At 29.9% G+C, this 18742-nt stretch overlaps 1 protein-coding gene across 1 annotated transcript in view; it reads left to right on the forward strand.

Moving 5' to 3' along the window:
- Window positions 1-18742, forward strand: part of LOC125066221 (sodium-dependent dopamine transporter-like) — a 55713-nt gene that overhangs the window by 14957 nt on the left and 22014 nt on the right. The gene's annotated exons all lie outside the window — the stretch shown is intronic.

An 18742-nucleotide genomic window follows, 5' to 3' on the forward strand; every position in this document is an offset into this window, starting at 1 on the left:
CAATTATTTATTAGAAGAGGCAGTATTTACTATATTTATTATTATAAAAAAAATCTTGTATACGGCCACTCATTTAATTTACATCTTTGAAAGGTATAAAAAATAGCATGTTTCCGTTCTTGGGGCTCAAGCTTACTTTGTACTTCATCACCATTGGCTAAGTGTTTAAGCCGTGAAAACGTAACAGATTGAAAGTTTCTTTGGTATTTATAATATTAGTATGAATAAATAATTACCAAATGAGCATTCATACATTTTAATTATATCATTGGTTAGAGCGTACCGCAACATTTTGCTTTCTTTTCAAGCCAAGCCCGTTCTCAGTTATTTAACCTCTGACATCTATCAAGGAGGCTGAGCGTTAGGTTGGCATTACTGACTGTCTAATAGTTCAGATCTCCTCGAGTTATATGATAAATTCAGTGATTAATAACATTTAATCTAGCCAAAAATAATTCAGTGTAGTGGAAGAAAGATCGTGCTAGCTGTGCGTGAATTTTGTGAAAAGGAAAAAGTTAGTAAAGGTCCTGTAATTCCATTTGAAACGGGTTCCTGTCATGACAGGTATGTAAAATAATGTTACCTGCTATTAAACAATTCCCGTTTGATGAAAAATTAATCTCTACTTTAGTGAAATATTATAATTTAAGATTAATGATTATAACATAAAATTAAATTTTTTGCAAATTCATAGATTTGTACCAATATTATCATATAACAGGGTCATGGTTTTATACACATACCAACCACTGCGCACACTATATCTAGTAAAAGTATTTTTAAGTGCGTACAAGTGAAATCGTTAATTTAATGGTGAACAGTTATGTTTGAGTGTAAATTAAATGTTGTAAGATTATTAATTAAGACTTTTTAAACTTCAGATTTGTCTGAGTAAATCATCAGCACCATTACTAAAGAAGGTGGAATTGCTGCAGCCACAAATCTCTACACCAACAAAAACACATTTAACAAAATTAATACATATAGACGATTTTGATCTTTCAGTCTGGAAAAAGGTTCCAACTTTTAGCAGAGTTAAAGATCTATATTGACTTAAAACGATGAAATTGAAAAAAATAATTACACAAGTAAACGATAGCTCTGATACTGAGTCTGATAGCACTTCTGATTATTTTTTCTCTTTCGATTATGTCCATTTAGATCATTCTTATTCTAAATAAAATGATTAAACATTGAATAATTGATAAATTGATATCATCTATCATGATTTCCTAATATACAATACAAAAGATTTTTATAAACTAGCTATAGCAACTCATGGCACAAGTTAGCCAACATAATAGCCAAAGCTTAAATAACTGTGAACGGATGAATGATACTATAACTAAATAAATAAAGCCTAGTTTGCAATTATCTTTGGTTTTTTGGTTGTCTTTAGTTTCAAGCCAATTTCCTGGCTAACTGAATCTATTTCTTTATGCTTCAAGTTCTTATGCATATTCTGCAGTCCTATATCGTCTGCGAATCTTAAATTACCATTTATGTAAGTGCTATTATTTTCTCATTTCATATTATATATCATAAGGCTTTGGAATACGGTTATAAATATTCTGGGTAGCAAAGGGTTAGCTTGCCGTACGCCTTTACTGATGTCTTTCAGATCATTGTCCGTTTTAGCTTTTATTACTCTACTTTAACCTCTTTTGTATATATCTAATATAAGGTGTGTTGCTGCTGATGGCACCTTGAATTGTTACAAAGTTCTCCATATGCTGGTGCGGAAAATGGTATCGAACGTTTTGACATAATCTAAAAACGCTAGGTAGAGCGAGTGGTTCATTTCCTTGAACTTCCTTTGTAACTATATAAACAGCCAAAATCATACATTTATGTCCGCAATGTCTCTGTGCAACAAAACGTATGATGTTATAAGCACGAAGAGATTTAAGTCGACAACTTATTAGACAGATCTACCTAAGCCGAACTTGTCGGATCTGTTGTACATCGGCTACTGTACAAATTCGTTGAATTCCGTGGTTCAGTGATATTACTTTTTCTGTCATTATATTTTGCCTCTATATTTTCCACGATAGTACATAACTTCTTCTTGTTCATTGCTATACTTGGAAAAAAAATTCTATTCTTCCACCATTATTATTAACAAACTTTTTTGTCAATAATATCTTTTCATTTGACTCAGAGAATAATTCAACCTCTTTTTCTCTTAAATAATTCGAGATTTCCAACATTTGTTGTTCATTTTATACGTCCATTATATAAAATTATGAATTTTTGATTTAATAATTTTATTTACTACAATATTTCTTAGTTTACTCAGTTGCATACTTATTCATTTCTAATATACTATATTTGATTTAGGAAGAGATTTTGTTTTGTATTCTATAAGCTTGAACCAACTTGTAAGAGATAAAATCAAATACCCCTATCCTAAATTATAATCAAGCTGGCATTTATTAGTTTATCAAAATCTGTTTTATTAAACTAAGTATTTGTTATGTTTGCTAGTTGAACACAGAAGCAGCTTGTAAAAATGCCAGCTCGGCTCGTTTTAAATACCAAAATTCCAATTCTGATGAATTCTTCAAAAATGTTCGTTAATTATTTCGCTTTTTCTATTAACATCGCCTTTACCATATATATATATAAACCTATATATACAACTGAATGTTATGTAGTTATATTTATTTCGTTTTTCAATGTAATCGAGACTCATATGTTTTTTTTTAAAACAAAACTAATATTTCTAATCAAAATAATTATCTTAGAGCGTCGTATTTAATTCATTGATTTCATTTTTTACTTTATGTATTTATGTGGTGAATAAGTAATGCATTAACAGCCTATAAATTTCCCACTGCTGGGCTAAGGCCTCCTCTCCTTTTTTTGAGAAGAAGGGTTTGGAGCATATTCCACCACGCTGCTCCAATGCGGGTTGGTAGATACACATGTGGCAGAATTTCGTTGAAATTAGACACATGCAGGTTTCCTTACGATGTTTTCCTTCACCGCCGAGCACGATATGAATTATAAACACAAATTAAGCACATGAAAATTCAATGGTGCTTGCCTGGGTTTGAACCCGTAATCATCGGTTAAGATGCACACGTTCTAATCACTGAGCCATATCGGCTCGGTTAATAAGTACTGGTACTTATTTAGAATAGCATATTGTTACGTAACTTCGTCTTTGACCTGTTACACCGGAAAACGTGCAAAGACCGTGAGTTGCAACCTCGCATTTTCATAGCTGTTTTATGCATCGTTGCAAACGAGATAGGAGAAATATTCATTGCATAATTTTTATTATTATCATTAATTAATTTTAATGCGCGAGCTATTTTCAAGTAAATAAGAGCAAAATACCAATAATTCACCACCGAACGAATGCTACGTATGTAATTACAGGTACAGAAATGTATTAATACAATAAGATTCCAATTAAAGTGCATGGTTTAAACCACTTTCTAAGTGAATTATAAATAAATATATATTTTTTTATTTTTAATGTTTTATGTTGGTTTTTAAAGGATATTAATTTTTTTGTGTCACGTGAGTGCTATTAATAGTAGTAGAAACACTTTTTCTGTGTGGTACAATTACAATTATTGTTATGATATATAATTTGAAATAGGTAATTGTAAAATATAGAATGATATCATTTAATACAATAAACAAAAAAAAACTATTATATAACCTCTTTCATTATTTTAAAACAATGTGATATCATTTTTACCGTTTTATATGTTTGAAGCTAAAACATCCCTCATCCAATAATAACTCCCAGGAGATGAAAAAATTTAAAGCCTCGCTTCACATGAGGGCGAATGTTCGACTAAGATAAGCCGACTGCTTTTTGTCTCATAATTCAAGTATCTTAATGCATGGACCTTTGTTGGGAGCTTGTGAAGGGCTTAGGACGAGATTTGTTTGTTGATGATAAGAGTAGTTTTAATGTTTGTCTCTAGTGAGTGTTTATGCGATTCGTATAGAAGTAGAATAATCGAAAAGTTACGAATTGTTGTAAAATATTTCATTTAGAAATCCTTGTGAAACTTCTTGAATGAAACACCTATTAAGAATATTCTTTTATTCTTTTTTGAATTTGAGTTTGAATCAGTGTAGGTACATAAAATAAGTTTTTTTTTTCAAGTATTTTACTTGTAACTGTGACAAAACAAAAAAGATATATATTTAGCAATTCATAAAGAATACATCGTCTTGAATATTATAATTTTTTCCAGTAAATAAATATTTATCTTATCTATACATATAATAAAATTGGAGTGTCTGGTTATAATATTAAAATAACCGTTTTTTAGTGAATGCATACGTATGTATACATGGTACATATTTTTACCAAAATAATATTTTATACAAATTTTGTCTGTCTGTCTGATTGTTCCTAATCTAATCTCTGGAACGGCTCGACCGATTTTAACGGGACTTTCACTGGCAGATAGCTGATGTAGTAAGGTATAACTTAGGCTACTTTTATTTTAGAATTATATATAAAGTCATGCAGCAATGTCCAAATACTGTTCAGTACCGCGTGCAGCTCTCGAGCATGCCACCACTTCACCGTCACGTCTAGTGCCAAAAGCTGCCTAACACAGAATTAATAAATAAACAGCGAACTGAACAATAACTTTCTTGTTAAATTCAAATGCTCGCAAGCCCGAAGTTGCGGGCACAGCTAGTTTATAATTATTTAAAAAGTTAATACTTCATAATATTTATTACAATGTTATGTATCTTACGGAAGTCATAATAATTAACTCACATTTGACAATGAAGATTGATCGGTCACTTTCATTTATTTTAATTTCATTGTTATTAAATTATATTTGTATGTATTGTTGATAGCTTTCACTTAATATAAACTATAACAAATCTGCTATTATTAATGCAATATAAAATGATGTGAATATTAAAGAAATATTATATATACATCCTTTTCTCTCTTTGTCTTCTGAACGTATTCCAGTTCCCAGAAAATTGAGACAGATATAGAGGGATAAAAATGAAACTTAAATAGGTGTAACAACAGTTTCATATTCCCAAAACGAAAAGTGTCCTTGCAAACAAGATTACATTATATCTGATATGTTTGTTTTGAGTAAGGTATGACAGAGTCTATATTATCAAAAATTTATAATAACGAACTTTCTTAAAAATTTAATAAAAAATCTTATTACTCAATAAAATTTACAATGATGATAAGAATGCGATCATTAACATACTTATGTAAATTGGTGAAAAAGTGTAATTAACGTGTTTTTAATCAACATTTGAAATCGTGAGCTAAATATTTAATTCATTTCTGTAATAAATCGTTTTTTTTTATAAATAATTAATTAATAAATAAATATTGGACAACATCACATACATTACTCTGATCCAAAAGTAAGTAGCTAAATCACTTGTTTTATGAAAAATCAGAAGTAACGACGGTACCACAAACACCCATACCCAAGACAAGGCACAAGAAAACTAATGAACTGACTTACTTTTCTACATCGACTCAGCCGGGAATCGAACCCGGGACCTCGGAGTGGCGATGCCCTCCGAGCACCCATGAAAACCGGTGTACACACTACACGACCACGGAGGTCGTCAAATTTATTTATTTTAGAATACCAAATATTCGTATATTAATAAAAGTCTTATGTGTAATTTTAAAAAATTATATCAACAAGAGAAACAATAAAATAATAATAATTTTATGAGCACTTAATGTTATTAATTCTTATGTTTTTATTTATTTAAATATATTTTCTCATATTCTGTTACTTTGTTAAAATTAATATAAATAGAATTGTAACATATGTCTAAAAAACAAGAGAATAATTCAAATGTATGTATGCTATTTAATATCAGTAGGTAATATAATTCCATATATAAATGTGGTTTGCTTGATCGAAGGGTATAGATAATATACGACGTAGCTCAGTAACAATTAAGCGAAGTTCTAACCTCAAATATGAAGCAAATGCTTCATGAACAGGTACAATATTACAGTCGTGTTGGCAATTATCACTTATACGATACGGTATGTCAGGTATTTCAAAGGAATTTCTGTTAATACCAATTGCACATGTAACTAATATATTTAGCAAAAGCAAGATGACGAATATTATTTTCAAGTATTTGAGAAAATTATCCGAAGTTTGTTTATATTAAATGCGTATATTGTGAAAATACTTCGCGTGGGTATTGTGAAATGAACAATTCAACGGTGAACAATAATCTACCATGAAAATATAAACGGAAATTATAAAAATATAAAATTTCACTATTCAATAATTTAAAGAAATTTTAATCCTATATTATTTATTAATTAACTTCTATTTCTATCAAACTTAATCAATCAAATCACATATAAAAGCGATATGTTTGATAAAATATATCGAACGTAAAGATTAAAAATTTTAGCGCCTTTAAAGTACAACTGGGGTCAAAGACCTCCATATATCATCCTTATCCCAAATACAAGGATGGGCTATTAAATTAATAGATCTAACTTTCTCCATTACTGTAGCTAATGTGGGCGCCAATTTGATGGAGGTTCACTAATAGTAGATTGGAGGCTATCAATCAAGCTGGAGATTTATTGACATAACCCTAATGCAATTGCAGTGTTTTTTTTTTTATTTATTCAAGGATAGCATTGGAATTTTACATATTACATTGTATCATATCATTTCATTAAATGCCCTAAAATGATTATAATATTCATTTCTTTATATTTTTTAAAAGGTTTAATGACAGTACCTAATTGGCCAACACCAAGAAAAATTAACCATTCCTTACATCACCAATGCACAACCACCTTGGGAATTTCTTTAGTCCCTTGTGCCTGTAGTTACACTGACTCATCAAACCAGAACGCAAAAATATAGATCTTATATAATTATATACTGATCTCACTGGTATATACTAAAATAACTATTCCGTACACTATATAAATATGTAACTGAAATGCGGTCAGGAGGATATAATACATTTAAGATGAATATTTTTATACGTCCGACAACCATACTAATTGTAATCCTAACGTATTCTCAGAATTCCTTATTGACAAAACGTATCTATCTCACATATTACTTAATTTAAATCTAAGATAACATTTTTGACCCAGTATAGAATAAATATGGTCCAGAGATTAGAACGCTTACATCTTAACCGATGATTACGGATCCAAATCTAGACAAGCACCAATGAATTTTCATGTGCATAATTTGTATTCATAATTCATCTTGTGCTCGGCGGTGAAGGAAAAAATCGTGAGAAAGACTCTAATTTCTATGAAATTCTGCCAAATGTGTACCCGTATTGGAGCAGCGTGGTAAGATAAGCTCCAAAGATTCTCCCCAAAGGATGAGGACCTTAGCCCAGCAGTGGAACATTTTACAAACTGTTACTTATAAAATAAACATTTAACTTAGTATAAACTTCAAATTTTACTAAAGAAAACACTTTTAGTTTTCGAAAGTTGAGTGGCTTCTTGGAGAAACATAAATTCCGACCCCTTGGTAGCTTTTCGTTTAATTTAATACTCTAATAAACCGATTCAAAAATGCTTTTATGATGTTACTTCATTAAAGAATATTTTTATATAAAAATAAACGAATAAAACAATAATTAACTACTTGTTTTTTCCTTATGTACATAGAGTATAAAACAAACAGACAACTTGTTTGCCTTGAAATTGTAGTTTCGCTTGAACTTCATCAAGTGTGAAGTTCAATGGAGCTATTCTTTAATAATGAAATAAATCGATGCTCTTGTTAAATTCTTGAAAACAATATTTTTTCTTTAGTATAGTTATGAAATTAGAGGTTTCAAAACATTGTGAATTAATAATTCCGAAATAGCCATTTTTTTATATATTTTAGCCAACTTGCGAATGAGTATCTGACGGCCACCTTCGCTTATAGATTCTTTTACTGTAAATATCATAAACAAAAGACATTATTCTATATGCCAGCAATATACCAGAAAATCTAATATCATCCTCAATGCCCTTATCCCAATTTTACTTGGGGTCGGTGCAGCTTGTCCTCTTCTTCCATAATTCTCTGTCGGACGTCATCTCACAAGTAACGTTCTTTCTCACCATATCGTCTTTCACAAGATCCTTCCATCGTTTCTTTGGTCATCCCCTACCCCTATATACCAGAAAATAGAATATATTATTAAATATTATTATTAAATTTTAAAACGTCCTTCAATCTGAAATATAGAAAGGATGTTCAAAATCCTACCATTGTTAAATAACCGTAAAAGCTTAATAATTCAAGTTATACATACCGTTTTCGATGTAATGTTACAGGTTCGATCACGTTTAAAAAAGCAGATCTTACTAATGTTAACGTAATAAACAAAATACTATTAAAAAATATAAATTAACTGATGTTTTTCCTATCAAAATACAAATAAAAAACATAATCAGTTTAGGCTTATAGTGAATACAAACGGATGTAAAGAGTGAGCTTATCCAAGAAATTGGGATGTACTGTCTAAGTAATACTAATCATAAACTTTACACACTTAAAGAACCCCTCAGGGCAATTTCTATTTGATTTATTATTGTTCTTATCGATAAATCAACCACAATAGGGCTCAGGGGCTCGAATCGTGCAAGTTCTATTAATTCTCCTGAACAATTTCCAACTATGAACAATGAGATTAAAGACAATACGCTGAAAACGTGAGATCATATCGCTATCGGATCCGCTTAAAGGTAAATCGATTAATGCCTAGGTCAATTTAATAGACACGTGTTTCTAAACACCATGTAGGTTCATCTAGGATTATGTTCTTAGCCGTACTAAGGCCAAGCTGGGTCGTATTTTATAATGCAATTTTATTATAAGTATCTTATAACGAGCACTTAATAAAACTGACATATATAAATGACCTGCATTTATATGAGTAAAGAAAACAGCAGTTGAATATTTAATTTCAAAATGTTTTGCGATTAAACTTTACATATTAAAGCAGCTAAATCGCATGATTATCTGACTTCGATTGTTTCTTGAACGCTTTTCATAAATTTCAATTTGCTTTCAGATTTGTTGTTACGAATAATTATGCTAACAGAACTGAAATGTCATTCAAGTCAATTACTCTAATAGAACGAGGCTTTTCATCTGCTTTTCTTTAATCCTTATTGTCGGACAACCATTACCAAAAATAGGTAATTATCGTTTTATTACAGAAAATATAAGTAAATGAATTGTCAAAATAAAATAAAAAAACTAAATCAATTTGATAATAATGTAAATCGTATCTGGTGATTACGAGCTTTAACACGTGCAATAACAATCGTTACAAAATTTCCTTGTATTTTTAAGTAATTTTGTGCTCAACCGTGAAGGAAAACACCGTGAGAAAACCTACTTCACGTAACATGTATACCCATTATCGCTTAGTTGATTCTTAACGTGAAAAAAAGAATTGAAATCAAAATATATTTGAAATAATATTTAAAATAAAAAATAATCACTATTTTAATCATGTTTTAATTTTAGCTTCCAATTTCATAAGTACCGTAGCTTATGTTTGAAACCTCATACATTCAAACTACTGGACTTCCTGAGCAAGCCAACATTTATACCGGAAAATAATTGATCATAATTATCATCAATACCCGTTCACCGATGGACACAAGTCTCTCCAAAGGCTCCATTAAGCTCGATCTTCAGCTTTCAATTTCCATCCGCTACCACATATTAAAATATCTAAGTATTATAATGGTTTAAAATCTCTCCAGGACATATTTCTTGATAATATTCACAAATTTAAAAGTTTAATAAGTCAAAAAATAGTCACAGGCTGTAATGTTTATTATAGTATCAATTGCTATTTTTATTATAAACTTTATTTTAATAATTTTATGTGCTGAAGATCAATTACATATATATTTTTATCAAAATTGTAAAAATATTAATTACCTGAAATACATATTTTCCTATTTTTTGGTTTAGTTGCGTTACATTATGACAGTGATGTCATTGGAAAACACTTTTAGTCTAATTTCTTGCATACTGTTATTTAAAATTACTGAAATATGTTCTCTGTAACTGTGCCTACTAAAATAAATTTATATAAAAATGTCGTCACTCCACCTCCTCCGCTGCGCTTGCCAAGGCGTGGTCTTCACTTCAGAATAAATCTACTCCAACGGTTCTGCGACGTATTTTACCAGCTCACTGTTACTTCAGCTTACTAATCAGTCAATGTCAGGTATTTTCGTAACTTATACCGCAAAGCTTGAAGACAAGAAGTCTTCAAGAAGTGCGTAGTACCAGATATGATCTACGGAGCCGAGACGTAGATACTTGATGAGCCGAGACGTAGATACATGACAGTACCTTTGATCCACCTATTTTAAGTCATATCATGGACTAAAATTATATTCTAATAATTTTATTTAAATGTAAAAGAGAATTATCAGAATAACAACAGAATAAAATTACGAGTCTATAAAAATCAATCAATTTGTCAGAAAAAAACACCTCGAACAAACTAATTTAATGAAATTTATTTATTTATAAAATATAATTGCAAAACTCAAAACTAATCCATTTCATTTCTTCGTCATACCATATTTACATTAGATTATATTTTCAGAAATGCCACAACGATGATTAAAAAAATACAGTAATTAAAAATACGAGCTTAAGCAAATTATAAGTGATCCAGCGAAAGTTTATTTTAATTTATTTTAATATTAAAAAACATAATATATTATAGAATTAAATTAAAATATTAAAATTATTTGGAAAGCTGCGATCTCGTAAAAAGGTAAAAACCGACGAAACCCCACCATTTTTCGTCCCCTCACTTATTTTGTACTCTGAACACGTCCTATAGTTCTTTCTGAACGGAATTGGTTCCAATAATCGCGCATGCCAATTGAATTTAAACCTTTTTTTCAAGGGTACACGTTACAATTTGGCACAGGTCGTAAACCGCAGTGATTCTGCTATGAACTTTTACATTCTCGTCGAGGCAGATAACAAAAACTAATGTGACATAATTTATTGAATTAAATTTAGATTTTATGAATCAGTATATAGTTTGATAACTTTGAAGTTATTCTCTGTTTACTAATTGAAATAAATATACAGAAATTTGAATTCTAAATAATATTTTTAAACTATTTGAAACAAAGCTGCCTTGGGTATATTAGTTACAGATAATTTATAGATTAAAATAACGATAATAAAAAATAGGAGAGTGTGGCTGTCAAATATATTTTTTAATATTTTAGCAAAATAATCATTTCATTAAGATCGCTCGTGACCAGTAAATTAAAATATCGTTTACAATTTATTGATTTAATCAATAGCAATGGAATTACTAGGTATCTACAAAATTTTATTAACTTTTTTTAAAGAGGTTTTCGTAGATACTTTTGGTCATATCGACATTTCAATGCTATGAAAATACAATATATATATATATATATAGATAAAAACAGGCATTATTGCAAATTTGAATTAATAAAAAAGTAAAATGCATCGAGCACTTAATACCAATAAGATATAAATACGCGTGAAATAAACTCTTTAACAACAGTGTTGCGTAATTTACATATCTTGGTAATTTATGTTACCTTGATCTGAATTAACTCAAAATTGATTCATATTTAATTATTATAGAATGAGTTCCTAAATACTTTTGTAATGTTGAAATACGTATAAAAATCGCACATTGCATAACTTTGTCACGGCTGCTGTTCGACGAGAATGTGTTTATCGTACATTCTTGTTTCCGAATCTGAAAATCTTTGAAACGTTTCGCTTTGTATGGACGGCGGTAACTGTTGGGGGTTCGTTGCGGTGTAGACTTTTACATCAATTTTCGTATTACCAATGGATTAAAACCGTGGGTCGGTCGCACTAAAGTTTCGATTGGATCGGGAGACGCTAGCCGTGAATCAATGTAAAATTTGTATTCAGGTAGCCTCGTACTTTACTTTCTCCCCGGATAGGGAACGATCGATTTAAAGGAATATTTGATGTTATTTCAACACGCTTACGACTTATAAAGACTGGGAAGTTTTCGAATTAACATTGTAAGAAGATGTGTAAGTGAGGATTTTTTCTTTGAAGCCCCTTATAGGATATTCAATATTCATTTTCGTTCAGAATGTTTTCTTTTTCGAAGATGATTATATTAATAAGGCAACAAATTCAACCAAAAAAAAACGATTGAAATAAAACATTAAAACATATAGGTACTCATATGATATAAACTCATTTACATCGATACGTTTGAGTCATCCTAAACCGGGATATATATCAGAGCAGGATATACATGAGCAATGAGCATTTATATCGGTCTTGTAAATCTAAAGAAAACTAACCTTTCTTTATATTAAAACTTATCAAAAAAATCCTAATTAGCAGGCATTAATAGATATAATTAAATTATGTATATTCGCGCGTATTTTGGGCTGCGCGTTCATAGATAGTAAGTTAGGTAATTATATTACCTTTAATTTATAGATGATATCGCTTATGTTAGCTAAAATTTCATTTACATATTACGTATATTAATATAAAAAATATTATCATTGCATACGCGGACAAAACATAAGTAACTTTTCTGAGAGATAACTGAAAATGACCTAAAAAAAATAATGAATAGTTATTCAGTCAGTAAATTTCATTTGATAATTATGCATGTAGGTAAAATGTTACCGCGAATTTCATTCATATGATATTATACTTTTGAAATGTGAAATATTATCTTTACTTATGATAACAGAGTATGTCATATTTCGTAATGGTCACTTGAAATGGCCTAAAAAATTTCAAGAGACTGATCAAAGTGGGCTATCTCCTTATCACAATGAGATGTTTAAATAAACAGAAATGATCTAATTTCTGAAGTAAGCGATAAAGCACTATACAGCGTTCAGATCAAATATTGTATATTTGAACAGTTGATAAACGGAAGGGTATTACGGCAATGATGACTCATAATACACTAAAACCATGAATTATCTCGGAGAAAACGTGTGGATTAAAAGATTATCTATATAGCAGAATATTATTAAAGGAGTGGCGATTTTCATTCGAGGGCAAGTAAATCTATTTAATTTTGTGAAGGGTCTCAGTTGAACTTCAAATATATAAATATTCTAGTTATATGGAATCGCTCTGTTTCGACCTGATCTGATAGTAAGCAACATTTTGATATGGTTGCAATTCATAATGTTATTGTGGTATCGTCGTGCTGTCAGAGCGGTTGTTATATTTTATTTATGTCATTTTAATATGTATGCATGTTTTTTGGATTTCAAATTAATGACAAAAAGTTTGCATTGTACTTCGCAACGACGACTTCATCATTAACTCGGACTTTGTCTTTGCTTATTAGTATTCGAGGGATTCTGGGTTCCCTCTCTGGTCTGGATGGTTTTCGGCCAATTTATAATTAGGCCATCTCTGTTATAGATCGACATTTTTCGATTATAATATAGAATTTCTATAGGGATCAAAATAGGTTTCTTTTCGAATATTTTTTTAAAATCTGGTCTTTGTAAAACCTTACTATTTTTTTAATGAAATACATACATATGTAGGTGGAAGAGCACATGTTGGTTAGCGATCACCACCGCCCATAGACTATGGCGCTGTAAGAAATATTAACCATTTCTCACATCGCCAATGCGCCGCCCACCTTGGGAACTAAGATGTAATGTGCCTGTAGATACACTGGCTTACTGCTGTTTGGCGGTAGATTATATGACAACTTACTATTATATCTCCTGCGTATTGGACAAGCAACCCATTAACTCATAAAATGTGATAAATTAATAAAAAATATTTTTATTTGAACGAGTCATTGAAATATAAATAAATATCATTAAAACATAATTAATTAAACATATTAAATAACAAATTATTCAATAGCGTATTGAATCTCAATAAATTCTGGATACAGTTACAGGATTAGCATAAGATATTTGTGATACCAACCGCCAGCTTAAGTTATATCCATACCGCTTAACCCACAATAATATTTTATATATATATATACTTATATGACGCGTCGTGAAAGGAAATTACTACTTAAATAATAATAAATTAGATAAACTTGAAGTTGTGTAATTAATTATAATATGTATACTACTCACCAGCAAGGGTTTGTCAGTCGCTGTCACCAATATCCTTGTAGGTTATAATAATATTCAAGTAATCCTAAGAGTAATGTTTGTAAATTTTGAATTTTGATAAGTAATTGAGCTATATTTTTATTTTATTTGGGCGTACGCAGGTTTTTGGTAGGTCTTTTCGGCATAAAAGTATGCACTATCCCACTCCGTACCGGCGTGATTGTGTATCAAACATCTAATCATCCAAATTTTCGCATTTATAATATCAATAAAATTATACATAGATACGAAGTGTAATGCTCAATGATAAACAGCGCGGTCAGAATCTATACATTTAAATTACAAAAACTACTTACACACACACATCGTCAAAAATAATGTAGATATCGTAATTTAAACCTATTTAAAAAAAAAAAGTTTCTATATTTTTATAAACTGATAAATCTCAATTATTTATTAGAATCAATTGATGATGTTTCTAATTAACTACTGTTATATAATAACTTCTTTTTATTTATAAAAATATCGTACCTTATATAACTACCTTCAATGTTAACTTACATTGAAGGTGGTTATCATCTATAATGAATGTATTGCTTGAGCTAAGAATATACTTTTCGTGAGTGCTTTTCGTTGTTCTTAGAAAAAAATAAAGGACAATAATAGAGAAATATTTCACTTACGATATTTTACACGTTAATACTTTTAACCAGGAGCGACAGTACGACTTCCTGCAGGCCCATCTAGGTTTCCACCCAGATGGGCCTGCAGGAAGTCGTACTGTGGTGTAGTGGGTACCCATCCACTATTTAATTATTATAGTACTAATATGACAACCAGCAATACTGTATACTGTATTTATTTAATGTGAACAACATGAACGGACTCACATTTCTCCGTGGCTTTTTTCACTTTTCAGTTTTAGTTAGGTCTGACGGCTTACAATTTTTCTTATTTACTAAACATCAGCAGATCTTCGCTGAAGTAGGAGCTCGTTGTGTTTGAAAGACGTGACCCATACTGACTAAACTTTTTTTATTATGTTATAAGTATTTTATTCAAATTATTATTAAGTATAGTTAGTTGTGCTATGATAATTCTTAATTACTAAATATTTGACTAATTTTTTTTTATCTCTACATAGGTTTTACGTGAGCTATATAATGATGTGTTATTAAGATAAAATGTGTACACCAGTGACACATTAATTGTTTACGGTTGATCACAGCGAAACACGTCATTGTTGTCATACTTATGGTCATTGTTGTGTTAGATGAGCAAATTTTTTTAGAAAAATTATTAGGTATCGACTTTAAGATGGATTACGATAAGACATAAAAACAATATATTTCGTATATATTGTCTTTATGTCCCTCATTAAATTCAAATTATGCGCGAAATTCTTTTATATATAGAGTCTGTAATGAATGTAACACTAAATTTTCCAGCATTGATATATTTACAGAATCAGTTGCTAACTTCAGGAAATTTGTGTTGGAACCATAAAACCTAGATCGTTTATTTGTTTATTTTAAATTTGCCCTTCTTTCATAGTTTTGTTTTTTTTTCTTATTATTATTATATTAGATATTAAAATTAATTTGTCCTGCTCTTATTATGTTTTTAGTTATAAGTGGAAACTTTACTGGTATATGTGCTAATTTTTATGTTATAGCTTTAAGAAGGACTTGTACTGTTTGGTTCCCTAATAAAGTAAAATATTTTTTTTATTTTAAGTATAGTAAGAAAACGGAAAAGTCGGCAATGCATACAAATAATTAGGTCTGAGCATTAATATAATGTGTACAACGTTATTTTCATATGTGAAACCAAATGTGTTTACAAAATTTCGACTCATTGAATTGCGTACCTGATTTATGATTCAGTCGCAAAAATATGCAGATAAATACTAGCATCTGAAGCTAATGATTGTTTCGTGAACGGCCAATTTTATATATGACCATCTAAGGAGATTTGTTCGAGATAGAAGGACTTCCGATGGCGTGTACAAAGAAAACCACGCTAGATTTAACTTTTATAGATTGAAAGGTTAAATAAAAACTTTAGTTATAGGAGTCTAGAGACTATATTTCATACAATTAGAACTACATATATGTATGTAACTAAACTTAAAAGATCATACTACATATTATAATGATATTTAATTACGTCGTTTAGATTATATATTTTTTTTATAATCTTATAAGAATTCATTTTTTTCACTCAAAACATTTTAATGTTGGAAATTTGGTTTGTACGCAATTTGATCCGGCCACACTAGCAACTTTACTGAATATTTAATTTATTAACGTAAAAACTTCATTGATTTTTAATGTGCTGCACATACTTTTACACATTTTGTTACAAAATAAAACAGATGGATCTGAATTATTGATTGATAATATTTAATTATTTATATTTTTTATGTCATTACGCGTCAGATGAAACGAAGCTTTACAGTCAATATTTAGTCTCAAGATATGCGAGGCATATGCAAACAATTAGACAAAACAAAATACGAAAATGCAAACATACATTTTCGCTACTGAATGCACCGCTAGTTGTTCAAAATATTACAATTATTAATGTTATAAGATAAATATTAAATCAGTACCGAGGCGTTATTTGAACCGTATTTTCCTCGACTCAACTAAATACAGACTTGTACATATTAAATACACATACATACACAACTACATGAAATTATTTAATATTTAAAAAATTAAAGAGACCTTACAATGAAAGCCTGACATTTGCTAGTTAATAATAATAACTTAGAGTATATTTGGAGTTGGTAGCTAAGTGCAAATAAAATATAATCCACTTATTATTTCATGGTCAGGCAACTAATAGCGTATATTTTTAATCTTATTCAATTATAATCAGTAATAAAAATATGCAAATACTTTGTGTGATATATGGACTTTATTGAGATAAATATCCTTAGGATCCTTATTACGTATCAGTATCTTTTTGTAAATTAAATAAATAAATATTACCTATAACTAAATGAACATTATTTCATAAATCTACAAAATCCTTATAAAAAAAACCTATTGGAACTTATTGTAAAATATACGCGTAAAAAAGTTATTAACCATCAATGCTAAAAATACCTTTGTTTGTTTCAAAAAAAAAAAACACATGTATATATGTATATAGCAGCACAGAAAAAAATCATGCTGATCATTTTTAACATCACAGGATAACACACGTTTACGCGAATACGAATGTAGTAAGTGCAAGTGCATTCTCATTATCAAATGGGACGGCAAACCAGCAACGATCGGAACAAATTCAAGCGTGGGACGAACAGTTTTACGAACCTTCCGACATCAGATTGTAACAGAGAATTTCAAAATAGAAAAAAATCGTTTTTTGCTACCCATACTTACCATTCTATTGCTTACCATTCGGGGATCGATCCTTCGAACTTGGAACTTCAATGTCATAAGCTAGTCACTAGACAAACGAGGCAATCAAGGAGTTGATCGCCCAAGTAATCAATGAAAGAGTAATTACTACTCACATTATTATTATAGCCGTGTCATGTTTGGATGAAATGTATATGGCAAATAAAATACGAGATTGAAAAATATTGTTTATATCAAATATTGGTTTTCTTAGATTTATTACAATTGTGATAAGGTGTCTGTTACTTAAATGATAAGCAGATATATTAAAGGATTTGAATGGTAGAGTTTCATGTTTAACTATTGAGGATATTCATCACAGCCAATCTATGTTCGAATGAGATTTTGAATTTGTGTTAATATTATTTTAAATAATCTGAAGATAGATATTATAACTTTTACAATCAAACATAAAAAGCACTTAATAAGACCCTTTCTCGAAGTTTGATATAACAGTGACGGTCAGTGAACAACACAATTATAATTATCCAGTGTTTTTATTTTACTGAGACTCATTTCCATAAGACTGCAAGCAGTGTAGCGTGGCGTGGACGCACTAGTGCCGGCCAGCACTAGTGACGATATTGTGTTTTTTTAATTTATCGACGTTTTTGTAATCTTCCTTTTTCGACTGCCTTGTATGATTCGATTGCAGATCTCAAGTTGCTGGGTTTAAACCCTGGATCAAGATAGTAAAATTTTATTAGGTTTTTCTTTCAAAATATTCCCAGTACAGCCCGAAATTTGGAAAGAGACAACATTAGTACTCCCATGCTTCGGAAAGCCTGTCTTGCATCTGAACTCACTCCAGTCAGCGGAATGCTGTCTGCGTACTATTCAATTATGAGAGTATTGACATAGAAAGAGCATCTATTTTTGCACACACACACACACACACACATACATTTGAGCTTTTCTTCCAGATTCAATTCGCTGTTCTTCGTATAAAATGGCCGGCGTAGCCCCCATCAATCATAAACCTAATTCATACATATTATTATTACATAGTTCATTAATAATCCGAAAATAAATTGTTAAGAAATGTTGAATTTTTAACAAGTTTTCATTCAAAAAAGTGTTATCAATAGTACTTGCCATAAAATAATTACAGTAGGGTTTATCTATTTTTATTTCGCACATAAAATTAGCATAAGAATTGGATTTTTATCGAAATACGTTCAGATAGGGATGTACAAATAAAAACATTTCGATG

This window comes from Vanessa atalanta, chromosome 9, assembly GCF_905147765.1.
Source record: "Vanessa atalanta chromosome 9, ilVanAtal1.2, whole genome shotgun sequence".
NCBI lineage: Eukaryota > Metazoa > Arthropoda > Insecta > Lepidoptera > Nymphalidae > Vanessa > Vanessa atalanta.